Source organism: Nicotiana sylvestris, chromosome 11, assembly GCF_000393655.2.
Source record: "Nicotiana sylvestris chromosome 11, ASM39365v2, whole genome shotgun sequence".
Classification (NCBI taxonomy): Eukaryota; Viridiplantae; Streptophyta; class Magnoliopsida; order Solanales; family Solanaceae; genus Nicotiana; species Nicotiana sylvestris.
The window spans coordinates 84,616,166-84,631,579 of NC_091067.1; the positions used below are offsets into that span (position 1 = coordinate 84,616,166).

Sequence of the window (15,414 nt, forward strand, 5' to 3'; positions counted from 1 at the left end):
ACATTCCATACATAAGATTGAGTTGGGCACATAACTCGCTCTTAGGAATATTTTGATAATTTTGCCATGGGTGATTTCCTCCACAATATGCATAAGGAGGATCAAAAGTAGAATTACCAACATCAAAACTTTCATAATTCCAAGATGCCATGTATCTCAAATCAAAAATAAAATCAAAACAAAATAAATAAAATAAAAGTTCAAACTTGATACCAAGCAATATTTACAGCTACAGCTACACCGTTAGTTCCCCGGCAATGGCGCCAAAATTTGATCACGTCCAACTATGCCTTATAAAAAGGACTAAGTGGTAGTTACAAATATAATCCGATTTACAACTCCGGAGCCGAATCTTTCAGAAAACTAAGGCTTAGCTATAGTTGTTCAATATTGCTAAGAAACACAAGTTCAAACAATTTCCTCATTATAAAGATTATAATATTTATTTCTAACTAATTAATTAACAACTATTATAAAGCAACAAAATTATCACTAACAAGGATGAAATTTGAGACAAGACTAAGGAGGTCTAGAGTTATGATTTCCCAATTGTCAGAATCCTTCCCGCTATGTTTTCTATAATTTCGCCTAAGTATTTTCTGCCGATCGTGAATACTTCGGGTGTTATAATTCTCTTCCGAGAAACTACTACAATTTACTAGACATATTCTTCCGAACTACGCTAGCTAGCACTAATTCACCGCTCACTAAAGTCGCACCAAGGTTTCGTTATTTCTAATCCCACTTTTAAACCCTCCGTATTGATTCCTCACATGCGTTAGGAGTGATGTTGTTCAACAACTACCTAAATATGTATCCTTTTCCAAGTAATAGATACTAAATAGGCACAATCAATTGATGTCATTCAATCAACAACAATAAACCCGTAGTTGAACAAGTAGAGAAATCCAACGGCTCAATTATATAAAACGCAATAGAAAAATCATACTTCAAAAGGTTTCATCAAACCCCATTTGAGAAAGTTTAGCTACTCATAACCATACTAACAATCATGATAATAATTGAAAGCATTAAAATACAGATTAAGGAAGAACAGAAGAGAAAACTCTTGTGATTCGTCTTCCAAGTGTTCTCGTAGCTTTCTTGCCTCTCCAATAATGTCTCCTCCCTAAGAAATAGGTTCAAACCCCCTTTTATACATGTTGGGGGCATGTAGGGTCGAAACTACCAAGTCCTAGCTAAAATGGCATAAAATCCGTCCATATCCATCTCGCTTGGCGCCTAGCACCAATCAGGACGTCGAAATTTTTCACTATTCTGCCTTTGGCGTTTTGGTTGGTGCCTGGCACCAACCTTGGGCTCATACTCCCTCTAAATTCTTCTGTTTTTAATTCACTTTGCATGCAAGCTTGCCAAATCAATTCAAAGTGACTCCTACACATATAAACATCATTATTAAGCTCGAGTCACAAATATTACACCAAAGTTAACAAGATTGAGGTATAATGCAAGGCAAATTACATGCGAAAACATGGATTTTTAGCCTAACATCAACAAAACTCACCTAGTTGCACAAAACATTCTTTGCGAATGCGATACTCTAGTCGCGAACGCGATTCACAATCTTCAGCGACCTACGCGAACATGGAGTCTCTTACGCGAATGCAGATAACAAATCTCGTGATGCCCCTTCCAACTATCCTTATATGGGATCACGGAACATAGCATGCGAACGTGAAAGCAAAAGTCTTCCAAGCTTCGCGTACGTGGTCGCATCATCGCGAATATGAAGAACAAATGAATGCTACCAAATTATCTCTATGCAAACGCGACTCCTTAGTAGCGATCGCGATGAAGAACACCAGATATCGGCTGACAACAAACCCAAAACAAGGAGATATGGACCATAGCCCATCCAAAACATACCCAAGGCCCCAAGGCCCCAAGGACCCTGTTCAATAATACCAACCACTCCCATAACAAATGTGGACCTGCTCGGGGCCTCATATCACACCAAACAACATCAAAACTACGGATCACACTTCAATTTAATCCTAATGAACTAATGAACTTTCAACTTCCAACACTCACGCCGAGTCATATCAATTCAACTCAGAATGACCTCAAATTTTGTATGCAAGTACCAAATGACACAACTGACCTATACCATCTCACAGAATCACAATCCAAACCCGATATCAACAAAGTCAATTCCCGCTTAAACCTTTCAACCTTCCAAACCTTCAACTTTCTAATTTTCGCCAAAAAACATCATATCAATCTACAGACCTCCAAATCTAAATCCGGACACATGCCTAAGTCCAAAATCACCATATGAAGCTAATAGAATCATCAAAATACCATTTCAGAGTCGTCTTCAAAAAAGTCAAACTCCGGTCAATTCTTACCACTTAAGTTTCTAAAACAAGGATCATTCTTCCAAATAAATCCCAAATCACCCGAAAACTGAAACCGACCATACACGCAAGTCAGAATGCATAATACGAAGCTACTCAAGACCATAAACCATCGAACGGAACTTTAAAGCTCATAACGATCAGTCGGGTCATCACATTCTCCCCCTCATAAACAAACGTTCTTCCTCGAACATGCCAAGAACCGTTCCAAAGTCATCAAATCACAAAATGAACTCACCATACACATACTCACGGGTGATCCCAAGTCACCCCAATCCACATAGGCCCGACAACAACATCTCAACTAAAGATTATTCCTTTCAGCCATAGCGATAAGCGTTAGAACCAAATTTCAGCATTTGATCATACCCTAAAGACCCGATCCCCTCACATATACCCTGTATCAACCTCAACCAGCTATAACAAACCATAAGTATGCTCACACGGTATAACTAGGCGACGGAGAATATCACTTATATGCGCATAGCAATAATTCTGATCATAATAGCTGCCCAATAATCAACCTCGTATCAACTACAACCCTGCTTTAAACCTTCCCAACACTTCCAATGATGTAAGAAACATGTAAATCTCATAACCACTCACCCAATCAACAAGTTACACCCAATGCCACCTAGGCACATACCTTGCAATCTAAACCCTAACAAGCACAACTCGAATATAACTGAATATGAAAAAAGAAATGCATGGGAGAACTATTGAACAAGCAGATCAGGTACAACTCCCCATCGGTATCATACTACGAATCTGTTCCACAATGGAGAAACAAAACATATGAACTAATCACAAGGATCTTATCCTAATATGTCACAACCCCAATTTCCCTCCGTAAGATGTCATGATGACACCTAGTCTCTACGACTAGGTAAGCCTAACATTCAATAATAGCTTGATAGAAATAATTAACAAAAATACTAAAACAAGTCTAATAAACACATAAAATCTCCCGAAATAGAATCTCAACAAATACTTTCCCAAACTGGTGGAACTGAGTCATAAGCTCTACAGAGTAAGCTAAAATGGCTATTGCATCACTGTCTGAATGAAAATACAACACGAAGTAAAGATAAAGGAAAATGACTTCGAGGCATGCGACCGCTGAGCAAGCATACCTTGAAGTCTCTGTAAAGGAGCTAAAAGCCGCTTACTAACGTCCGACACGAGCAGATGTACCTGGATCTGCACAAAAAGATGTGCAGCAACGTAGTATGAGTACATCACAATGGTACCCAATAAGTATCAAACCTAACCTCGGTAGAGTAGTGACGAGGCCAGGTTAAGACACCTGCTAGGATATCACACACAGAGTGAAAACAAAATAACAAGAACTAGTGGAAATCGGAGAAATATGTAATATGAAACAAGTCGATAATACATGCTAATGAAAGGGTTGTAATCATAGAAATAACATAAATGAAACAACTGAGAAGAACCACAATGGTCATATACGGACAACAACTAATAGAACAGGAAAGATCAAAATAACAAGAAGTGTTCTCACCCAATAACTCTTTGCAACAAGATTAAAAAACAAGAATCACAACGAGGTACCACCTCGCATACAATAAGAATCACAATCGACGTACCGCCTCGTATATAGCAAGAATCACAATCGAGGTACCGTCTCATATTCACATTTCTCAATTTCAATCACAATCTTTCCTTATACCGCCGTGTGAGCCTTACATTTAAATAGTTTTCCCGAAATAGCTACACGCACTTTAGACCACCTTATGACGCCGTGTGGCTTCACGTAATTCTCTTACAAGCAATATGCACGCAAGTCCCACCTTATTCCGCCACATGCACATTAACCCCTAGCCTTATACCGCCCCATGTGCGTCAATATCACATCACAATAACAACTCGAACCACAAGTACCCATATATCACAACTTGCCAATAATCAACAATATCAAAGTTTCCACAATAATAGCCCATGTCTCCACCACAACGTGTACAAAAATATCAACAATAACAATGAATGCAAAATTCTCAACAAGAAAGATATCTCATAAATTAACAACTTCGCCTCAATGTGATACAACTTTCAGAACTTCAACACTAATAACTCAACCATGAGAAAGATAATGTCTAACCACGAACTAAATACAAATAACTCGCAATGGGAAAGAAAACATGACTTCAAATAAGAATAATAACAATGAAAGAGATAACTTGTAAAAATGACTTCAAATAATGATAATCAACGATAAAAGAGATAACATGTACAATGACTTCAAATAATGATAATCAACAATGAAAGAGATAATATGTAACAATAAAAGGGACAACAAGTTCAATTAAAGCATGGGAGCAATTCAAGTAGGATGTAGAACAAGTGTTAAACAAGTCATTTAAGGCATGTAAGGATAGACTAACACAAGTAAGAATAGATTGACTATGAGAATTTAGAACATGATATGACGTTTCAATTAAAGCATGGAAAAAGTTTAAGTAGCCTAAACCGGTTAAATACCACGTACAACCCGTGTACCCACTCGTCACCTTATGTACACGGCTTTCACATAGTACAATAGACACAATCAATCCCAAATATTAAAGAGTAGTTCCCCCACACAAAGTTAGGCAAGATACTTACCTCAACTAGGCAAATTCAACCTTCGAAAATAGCTTTCCCCCTAAAATTTGCCTCTGCACGGCTCAAATCTAACCAAAATCGACTTGATGTCATCAAACAATGCAAGGAAAATTAATTACAATAGATCAAACTATGATCTTTACACTTTTTTCAAAAAGTTAACCCAAGGTTGCCTAGTCAAAACTCGGGTCTAATGATAGATTCCAACTACCCGTGACTCCGCGAGTTCATATATATGATTAGTTTAGAAATTCGAGTCCAAATCGACTCTCAAAAGTCAAATTCTTATTTTTAAAGAACTTGGCATAGTTTCACATGATTTTGATATTAAAATCTAAGATATATTGATGGAATATGATTGGAAATAGATTAGAATCACTTAACCAAAGGGTCCGAATCAACCCGAAAGCTTTGTGAAACGAAACTAACCAACCACACAAGTCATAAAGTTATAAACACATATGTATGAAGCATCCAAACGGGTAATATGTCGCAATTACACAAAATGACCAGTCGGGTCGTTACATTATCCCCTCTTAAAACAAACGTTCATCCTCGACGTGCATAAGGACATACATGAACTGATAAATAGATGAGGATAACGACTCCACATGTCTTTCTCGGTCTCCTAGGCCGCCTCCTCGGCTGGATGACCCTTCCAGTGAACCTTCACTGAAGCAATATTCTTTGCTCTCAACTTCCGAACCCGTCTGTCCAAGATAGTCAGCGACTCCTTAATATAAGTCAAATCCTCGTCCAATTGGACTGTGCTGAAGTCTAAAACATGAGACAGATCATTATAATACTTTTGGAGCATAGAGACATGGAATACGGATGAACTGTAGGCAAACTAGGTGGCAACGCAAGCTTGTAGGTCACCTCACCAATCCTCTCAAGGATCTCAAAAGGTCTGATATACCTTGGGCACAACTTTTCCTTCTTCCCAAACCTCATCACATCCTTCATGGGTGAAACCCTAAGCAAGACTCTCTCTCCAACCAAGAATGAAACATCATAAGCCTTCCGATTCGCATAACTCTTCTATCTAGATTGGGTTGTACGAAGATGATCCTGGAATAACTTGACCTTCTCAGAGGCATCTCGAACCAAATATGTGCCTAATAACTTAGCCTCTATCAGATCAAATCAACCAACTGGGGAACGACACTGTCTCCCATATAAGGCCTCATAAGGAGCCATCTGAATACTCTATTGCTAGCTATTATTGTAGGCAAAGTCCGCAAATGGCAAGAACTGATCTTAAGAACCCCAAAATCCATAAGCAGGCACGAAGCATATCCTCCAATATCTGAATGGTGCGCTCGGATTGTCTGTCCATCTGGGGGAGAGGGGGAATATTGTACTCAACTCAACCCGTATGCCTAGCTCACACTGTACAACTCTTCAGGAACACAATGTGAACTGCGTACCCCAGCTAGAGATGATGGATACCGGAACACCATTAAGTCGGACAATCTCGTGGATATAGATCTGAGCCAGTTGTTCTAAAGAATAGGTAATCACTACCGGAATGAAATAAGCCGACTTGGTCAACCTGTCTATAATCACCCATACCGCGTCAAAATTTTTCTCGAGTCTATGAAGCAAACCGTCTGGACTCTAATGCTCATACTTCACTTTATGATAATTTAGGCACCAAGCTACATACTCTACTATGTCTTTCTTCATTCTCCTCCACCAATAGTGCTACCTCACATCTTGATACATCTTAGCGGCACTCGGATGAATGGAGTACTGCAAACTGTGGGCCTCCTCAAGAATACTCACACAACCTATCCACATTGGGCACACATAATCGGCCATGCATCCGCAACACACCATCATCTCCAATAGAAACCTCTTTGGCATCGCCATGCTGAACTGTGTCTTTAAGGACAAGAAAATGGGGGTCGTCCTACTGATGCTCTCTAATGCGATCATATAGAAAAGACCGAGAAACCACGCAAGCAAGAACTCGACTGGGCTCCAAAACATCCAATCTAACAAACTAGTTGGCCAAGACCTGAACATCTAGGGCTAGTGGCCTCTTTGGTGCCGGTAGATATGATAAACTGCCCGAGCTCTCTGCCTTTTGACTCAAAGCATCGACCATATTGGCCTTCCTGAGATAATATAGAATGGTGATATAATAGTCCTTAAGCAACTCTAACCATCTCGGCTGTCACAAGTTAAGATCTTTCTATTTGAACAGATATTGTAGGCTCCGATGGTTGGAAAAGACCTCACAATGGACACTGTACAAAAGCGCCGCCAAATCTTCAATGCATGAACAATAGCTGCCAACTCCAAGTCGTGGACCGGATAATTCTTCTCATGGGTCTTCAGCTGTCTAGATGCGCAGGCAATCACCATACCGCCCTGCATCAACACTGCGCCAAGGCCAACACTAGCTGTCACGCCTCTTTTTTGCCACATAACCCTATTACGTGGTTGAGTTAGAAGAGTTTTTCCAATTAAAAAGACGTTTTGAAAAGAGATTATTTATTATTTAGAGTTGCCACTTGGAATTGAGTTTTGGTGTTCTAAGTCACCTTTTATTTGAATCCCCTTTCAAAAGGAATGCTTGACTCTTATTTATGGTCTACGAAAACAAAAGACTAAGTAAGAAATTCTGTTGATCGAGGGGAAGGTGTAAGGCACCCCTCGAGTCCCGTGGTTCTAGCACAGTCGCTTTATTGACTAATGAGGCTTAAATCAATTTTTAGCTATTCTTGAATTTTATTGATTATGGCTTATTTATTACCGCTTAATTAATTATTATATTTTTATTAATTGTATTCACCAAGATGCGGAACGCACACGAGGTACTTCTTTGAAATTAAGTGTTAAACTAAGATATAGAATGTACACATGGTTATAACACAATTATTTCAAATCTAAAGGCATCGAGACGCGGAATGCGCACATGACCCTTTTATTACTTGAGCATATCAATCCAAGGTTCGGGTATGAACACATGGGCTAATAGCGTATTTAAAATATTTAATTATTTTATCTCTTTTAGATCCGAGATATTTATTTATGTGCTTTTTCTTTTACTCATCGCTATGAGTCTTGAGTTAATTCGTAACTCATCTCGCACCCTCACAATTATTTATTATCTCTCTAATTATTTATTTCTCACAAAGGTTTTAGAATCAATATGCATCCCGCATCGCTCCCTCAGTTTTCATTATGTGCAAAAGATATACTACACTTAATATAAATCTTTAAACATGGCATCGATTTTGATAAATAATAAAAAGCCAACTTATTAATGTTAGATGCAAGTATATATCTAATGAATATGCTCTGGAATTAAGCAACTCTAAAAAAAAAATATTTTTAACCGTTAACTTAAACAATTTACCAATTGTAAATAAAAAAATAAAATAAATAATGATGAAAATTATTCTCCAGCTTGTCTTCAAACGAACATTTAGAAGTCAAATGAAGAAAAAAAAAATCAACGTAAAGCTTTTCACAAAATCTAAGGAAAATTTCTTAAGATACGTCAATGACGTTATTTTAAATTTTAACACCATATTTATCCTAACAACTAATTCAAATATCATTTTAGCACTAGTACATGAACTTTCAAACAAAATACATAATTAATTACCTAAGAATCTATAATGAGACTAATGAAATTTTTTGACATGCATCTTTACTTAAAAATAAAAGAAGAAGAAGAAAAATGGACAACATATTAGTTGGTGTAGCCAATTTATTATAAAACTTAAAGCTACTGATTCTAGCTACTTAGAAAGAAACAAAATTCGGCAACCCAAATAATAGAATGAACCATGAAAAATTTTAACAACGATATTTCAATATCCAAAATGAACCAAATTCTGAAGTGTCAAACAGATGTAAAACATTGTTAATGAGAAAATCATAAACACACTTCATACATAATAATAAAAGAAAAAAAAAACTTAGAAGATTTCCTTCTCTTAAAATGTTTCAAACAACACAGAATTCATGCATCTCTAAATAACTTTTCAAAATCCAAAACTAGAACTTAAAATAAGTAAAAGATGAATAGATAATATAGAAGAGAACCTGTAGAGCAAAGCTTTTTCAATATGTAAGAGAGAAGCCACAGAAAAATTTTACAGTGACGAAATCCAAGCGACAAACAGAAGCGAGAGGAGATAGTAACCCCGATCAAGACTAAAACCTTTGAGCAAAACCGGAACCCGAACGATAAACCGAACGTCGACTAAAATTTCAAACTCTATTTCAACTCCATCCTCTCCTCTTTAAATTTCTTCCTCGTTTTTACTTCTTCTGTTCTTCACCTCCGCCCCCTTTTTAACTCAAACTACTGATATATATAAGAATCCCCCCACCAAAGGGTCTGTTAGTGTTAAAGTTTAATGGAGTAAGTAATGGGGTTTAATGGGGGAAACGTGGGTTGTGTAAAGAGTGGGGGATAGGAACGTGAGGGAATGGGGAAGTTAGGGGATCAGATTTTTTTTTTTTTGAGGGGGTTTTGTTTTCGTTCCTTTTTAGCTTTTTCCTTCTTTTTTTTATAACTTTTTACTAACTCTCTTTTTATTAAAAAAAATGAAAGTAATATATATATATTAAATATCTGACTTACTCTTAGACTTAACAAAAATTATATACATAAAAGAACTCAATATTTACACAATCATTTAAATTATTCTAAGGAAAAAACTACTATAACTCACATTTAAATTAGATGAAACTAAGTTTTCTATATATATATATATAAACATAGGAACAAATCTTATATTCTAAGAATGTGAATATTTTTTGTTGTTTTTAATTTTCTTAAATAAAACCTATTAAGAGTAAGATAAACATTTAAAATATTAACATTAGACCTAAAAAGAAATATTTACACTAAAATAGTATAGAATTTGGGTGTGGTAAAAAATTAGGTGTTCACAGCATGCTCCTCTTTGCTTTAAAACATGAAGAGTTTTCAAGCAAAGAAAATGAACAAGGTGACTGATTTTTGACCTCACCATTATTTAAAAGAAAAGGATGTGACCGAGCCTTGATTTTTGGCAGCCTACATATCCCGGGTTATAAGGGAATCAGGTCACGTGTAGTTCAAGTAAAAAAGAGTGATGGAGTATGCTTAGATGGAGAGTCGAATGAAGTTCTGTCGAGGTTCCGATCCGCGGTTCCTACTATTATATCAAAATGAAAAGAAAATTACATATTCTTGAAATCTAAGAGTTACAAAATTCCTATCTAGATGCTATCTGGAGTCTTGTCTTAATTCTTGACTTGCTTCTCCCATTGACTTTAGACTGAAACTTGATGCTCTCGATGCAACAGACTGTGAAATATTTTCGCATGCTTGTTTCTTGATCAGATGATGGGAAGAAAGATCTTGACCATATTTCTTTGCATGCATTACGCCGATGCTGGTTGCGGCTGGTATTGAGATCAAACGTTCCACTTTCTCTGGAAAGAACTGAAATCTTATTTTTGCACATCAAATCCGTGCTTTGCAGAAAAACCAACAAGCCAACACAAACAAACAAAACGAACAAAAATTTTCTGCCCCAGTTTGCACTAGGAAATTTTTGTGAGTTATTGAAAGCACATGAAACTATCTTTGCTATTGCAGAATAAAGAATAAAAAAAACATACATTTTTTAAATAATAGGGGATGGTGTACCCTATGTTAACAAGAAGGAAGGCAACCAGGGGATGTAGTACCCTGTGTTGACAATAAGATAAGGCTCGTGGCACTCTGAGATTCTACTAGGGGATGTCGTACCCTATGTAGGTAGAAAGTAATGTGACCAAGGGATGTAGTACCATGTGTCGGCAATAAGATGAGGTTCGTGGCACTTTAAGATGCTACTAGGGAATGTCGTACCCTATGTAGGTAGAAAGTAATGCGGCCAAGGGATGTAGTACCATGTGTCGGCAATAAGATAAGGCTCGTGCACTTTGAGATGCTACTAGGGAATGTCGTACCCTATATAGGTAGAAAGTAATGCGACTAAGGGATGTAGTACCATGTGTCGGCAATAAGGTGAGGCTCGTGGCACTCGGAGATGCTACTAGGGAATGTTGTACCCTATGTTGGCAATAAAAATAAGGTCGTGGCACTCTGAGATGCTACTAGGGTATGTCGTACCCTATGTAGGTAGAAAGTAATGCCACTAAGGGATGTAGTACCATATGTCGGCAATAAGATGAGGCTCGTGGCACTCTAAGATGTTACTAGGGAATGTCGAACCCTATGTAGGTAGAAAGTAATGTGACCAAGGGATGTAGTACCATGAGTCGGCAATAAGCTGAGGCTCGTGGCACTCTGAGATACTACTAGGGAATGTTGTACCCTATATTGGCAATAAAATGAGGCTCGTGGCACCCTAAGATGCGACTAGGGAATGTCGTACCCTATGTTGGCAAGAAGTTATGCAACCAGGGGATGTAGTACCCTGTGTTGGCAATAAGGTGAGGCTCGTGGCACTCGGAAATGCTACTAGGGAATGTCGTACCCTATGTTGGCAGAAAGTAATGCAACCAGGGGATGTAGTACCCTGTGTTGGCAATAAGGTGAGACTCATGGCACTCAGAAATGCTACTAGGGAATGTTGTACCCTATGTTGGCAGAAAGTAATGCAGCCAGGGGATGTAGTACCCTGTGTTGGCAATAAGGTGAGGCTCGTGGAACTCATATGATGTTACTAGGGATGTCGTACCCTATGTTGGTAGAAAGTAATACAACCAGGGGATGTAGTACCCTGTGTTGGCAATAAGGTGAGGCTCGTGGCACTCGGAAATGCTACTAGAGAATGTCGTACCCTATGTTGGTAGAAAGTAATGCAATCAGGGGATATAGTACCCTGTGTTGGGAATAAGATGAGGCTCGTGGCACTCAGAAATGCTACTAGGGAATGTCGTACCCTATGTTAGCAAGTAATGCAACCAGGGGATGTAGTACCCTGTGTTGGCAATAAGGTGAGGCTCGTGGCACTCGGAAATGCTACTAGGGAATGTCGTACCCTATGTTGGCAGAAAGTAATACAACCAGGGGGTGTAGTACCCTGTGTTGGCAATAAGATGAGGCTCGTGGCACTCGAAAATGCTACTAGGGAATGTCGTACCCTATATTGGCAGAAAGTAATGCAACCAGGGGATGTAGTACCCTGTGTTGCCAATAAGACGAGGCTTGTGGCATTCTAAGATGCTACTAGGTAATATCGTACCCTATGTTGGCAGAAAGTAATGCAACCAGGGGATGTAATACCCTGTGTTGGCAATAAAATAAGGCTCAAGGCACTCATATGATGTTACTAGGGATGTTGTACCCTATGTTTGCAACAAGAAATGCAACCAGGGGATGTAGTACCCTGTGTTGGCAATAAGGTGAGGTTGTTGTCTCTCTAAGATTCTACTAGGGAATGTTGTACCCTATGTAGGTAGAAAATAATGCGACCAGGGGATGTAGTACCCTGTGTTAGCAATAAAATGAGGCTCGCACTCTGAGATGCTACTAGGGAATGTCGTACCCTATGTTAGCAAAAAGTAATGCAGCCAGGGGATGTAGTACCCTGTGTTGGCAATAAGATGAGGCTCGTGGCACTCTAAGATGCTACTAGGGAATGTCGTACCCTATGTTTACAACAAGAAATGCAACCAGGGGATGTAGTACCCTGTGTTGAAGATAGGGTATTGGTTCCCTATAATGAAATTAAAAATAAAATAATTACATGTATACTAAAAATAAAAAAAATCAAGGATTTGAGAACTTCACTGGGTGGTGTTCGTCTTTTCACGAACTATTTTCTAAAATTGTTCTGTTCTTGTTCTAAACAAAGAAAGATTCATTAGTTTTAAAATGGTGATCAGTTTGTGGCCTTGATTATTTCAATCTCTTGATCTTGGCTCATCTTCTTTAATGATTTCAACTGCAACTAATTATTTCCTGAATACCAACTGCATTTCTGACCCTGGAGAACCTTTAGCTTTTCCAAACTTTGCCATGATGGTACTTAACCTTTTTCAACTTTATATTGCCTCTGTGAGCATTTCTCTTTTGACTTCTTTCAAAGTTTTCCATTTCAAAACATCGGCCAGTTATGGTCAGTCGGGGTTGACTTGATGCCCTGGTCGAGGCTAGGCGCCTTTTGAATATATCAGCTTGCTTCAAACAAGAACCCTATAAATCAGTCTTGCCATTCTTTCTTTGTCTTAGTTTCATAACAGAATTAGACCGACAGGGATTCAAAGAAAAACAAACAATGAAATGGACAAATGAACTTAGACGAGAGGTATCCCTTTCGGGGAAAGGAAAGAAGGACTTATCTGGAGTACATGCAGACTTCAATGAACATGACACGCCTATTGGACTAGATGCCTGATCTGTGTAAACTGTCCAACTCTCAGAAATTCATCACAACTCATGCTTTCAAACCAAGAAACCTTGCCAGGTTTTTGTTGATGCCAAACGACCATAAGGATCCTCTTTTGATCAGTGGCGCCCTTTGCGAGTTTTCACCAGCTAACCTCTCTCGTTTATCTTCTCATTGTCTCCTTGTAGTGCTCTTTGCGAGTTTTTACTAACAAGACTCTCTCATTTTAATTTCTCTGCTTACCATCGCCTTACGGTGCCCGTGAGGATTTTCATTAATAAGACTCTCTCATTTTATTTCTCTTATTTTAATATTATCAGATCCAAACAATAGTATCCTCTAATTCTATAAACATTCTCGTTCATTGATCAGAAGGACTTGAAAAGGATTTGGGTAAAAAGAATTTGGACTAGATTACAACTTTGGAACCTTTCAGGCAAAACAATTATCGAAACATTATAACATCTTCCCCAGTTTCACTTTTTGAGGAATTTGAATTTTTATTTTGGTGTGACTGAACCTCAGAGAGAGGCTGCCTACGTATCCTTTCGGAATCAAGTCGAACGTAGTTCAGAGAAACTTTGTTTTTGATTTTCTTTTGTTTTTCTATTTTGTTTTTGTTTTCTTTTGCTTTTTTTTCTTGTCTCCTTTTTTTTCGCTTTTTTGTTTTCTTTCTTTTCTTTGTTATTTTTTAATAATAACTTCCGGGTTCCAAAGAGGGTAATCAAATATAGGGAACCCGCTAAAAGGGTTTGTAAAAAGGTTAATGGTGTTTGGGTAGCGAGAAAGAAAGCCTCCATCATGCCAATCAGAGAATGGTAAACCAAGTAATGAGACATAGTAACTTTTGATTGCATCTGTATTGACTATTGTCTCGAGGACATTTCTTTGATGTTTTCCTAATACAACGGACCTATGCAATACTTTTGTTACAATGTATAGACCTTTGCAATTTGGAGCAAAGTTTTCCTTAGCTTCTTCATGGTGCAGGAGAATATATGTCAGGACGAGTTGCCCTACTTCAAATTTCTTGGGACGTACTTTTTGTTGTAAGCATGGGCCATTCTTTGTTGTACAACTGCCCATGGTAGCCTTCGTCCAATCACTTTCCATAAATCAAAGACAATGTTTCAATCGGGTCTTGACTTAATTTTCATCAGCGATCTCGGCTTCAACAATGATCCGAAGAGAGAATCTCATTTTCGTTACAATTCTTTGTTTATTTTCTTGCAAGCCTTATCTTCAACACATTATGCTTCTTGGTTCATTATTTCGAAATCTGACAGCATTTTAGGATCTGGGCATGAATTCCGCAAGCATGTCATGTTATTAAAATCTGCATTTACAGAACTGAAAAGACAATAAGAAAGGTGACAAGATTAAGAAAAGAGACATTCCTGGATGATGAAATATTGATTTCATTTATTTGAATAATTAAAAAAAACAAAAAGATAGAGGGTTTATATTAGAGTGTAAGACAGTAAAGAAAAAACATTCAGATAACACAGTGAAATAACTCGAAAGGCAAAAAAGATAGCAAGACCGACTATTGAGACTCCCATCTGATAGGGAAAATTTCTGGGTTGGCGCCCATTTTTTTTGTTTCTCTTATGCTGCGGCAATGGCTACTATGACTTTCAATGCTGGATCAAATTCCCCATCATCAAACATCCCGAGCAGATCATGTCCTATTGCTCAAATATGGTAAAGTCAACCCCACATTTGCCTTCATTTTTTATTTTTCACCGTCAACTTGCCTACTTGCCTTTTCGTAACCTTGGATCAACAACAGTGGTGCTTTTTCCATTTGTTGAGAAGATGCTTTTACTTCCGAGGGATCTTCGATTGTTTGTATGACTCTCCATTGCAAACCAACAAACCGACCACCTTTAACTAACTTTTATTTCAAAATAACAAGCATGTTAGAATAAACATTTTTTGGATTTTGATTATTTTTGAATTTTTGGGAGAAAGATTTCTAAAAAGGGTGAAAAATATTTTTTTGATTTTTTGAAAATTGGAGGCCAGACCCGATGAAGGTTGCCTACGTATCTCAT

The 15,414-nt window shown here is 37.9% G+C and overlaps 1 long non-coding RNA gene across 2 annotated transcripts; it reads right to left on the reverse strand.

Moving 5' to 3' along the window:
- Window positions 1–1,326: 1,326 nt before the first annotated feature.
- LOC138882349 (uncharacterized) lies at window positions 1,327–9,461 on the reverse strand. Of its 2 annotated transcripts, XR_011403935.1 has the most exons (3): window positions 9,066–9,461; window positions 3,512–3,578; window positions 1,327–1,395 (listed from the first exon to the last, which is right to left on the reverse strand). It is a non-coding gene; the product is annotated as an uncharacterized lncRNA (long non-coding RNA). The 2 variants fall into 2 exon arrangements; XR_011403934.1 differs by lacking the exon at window positions 1,327–1,395 and having other exon boundaries at window positions 3,352–3,578.
- Window positions 9,462–15,414: the final 5,953 nt, after the last annotated feature.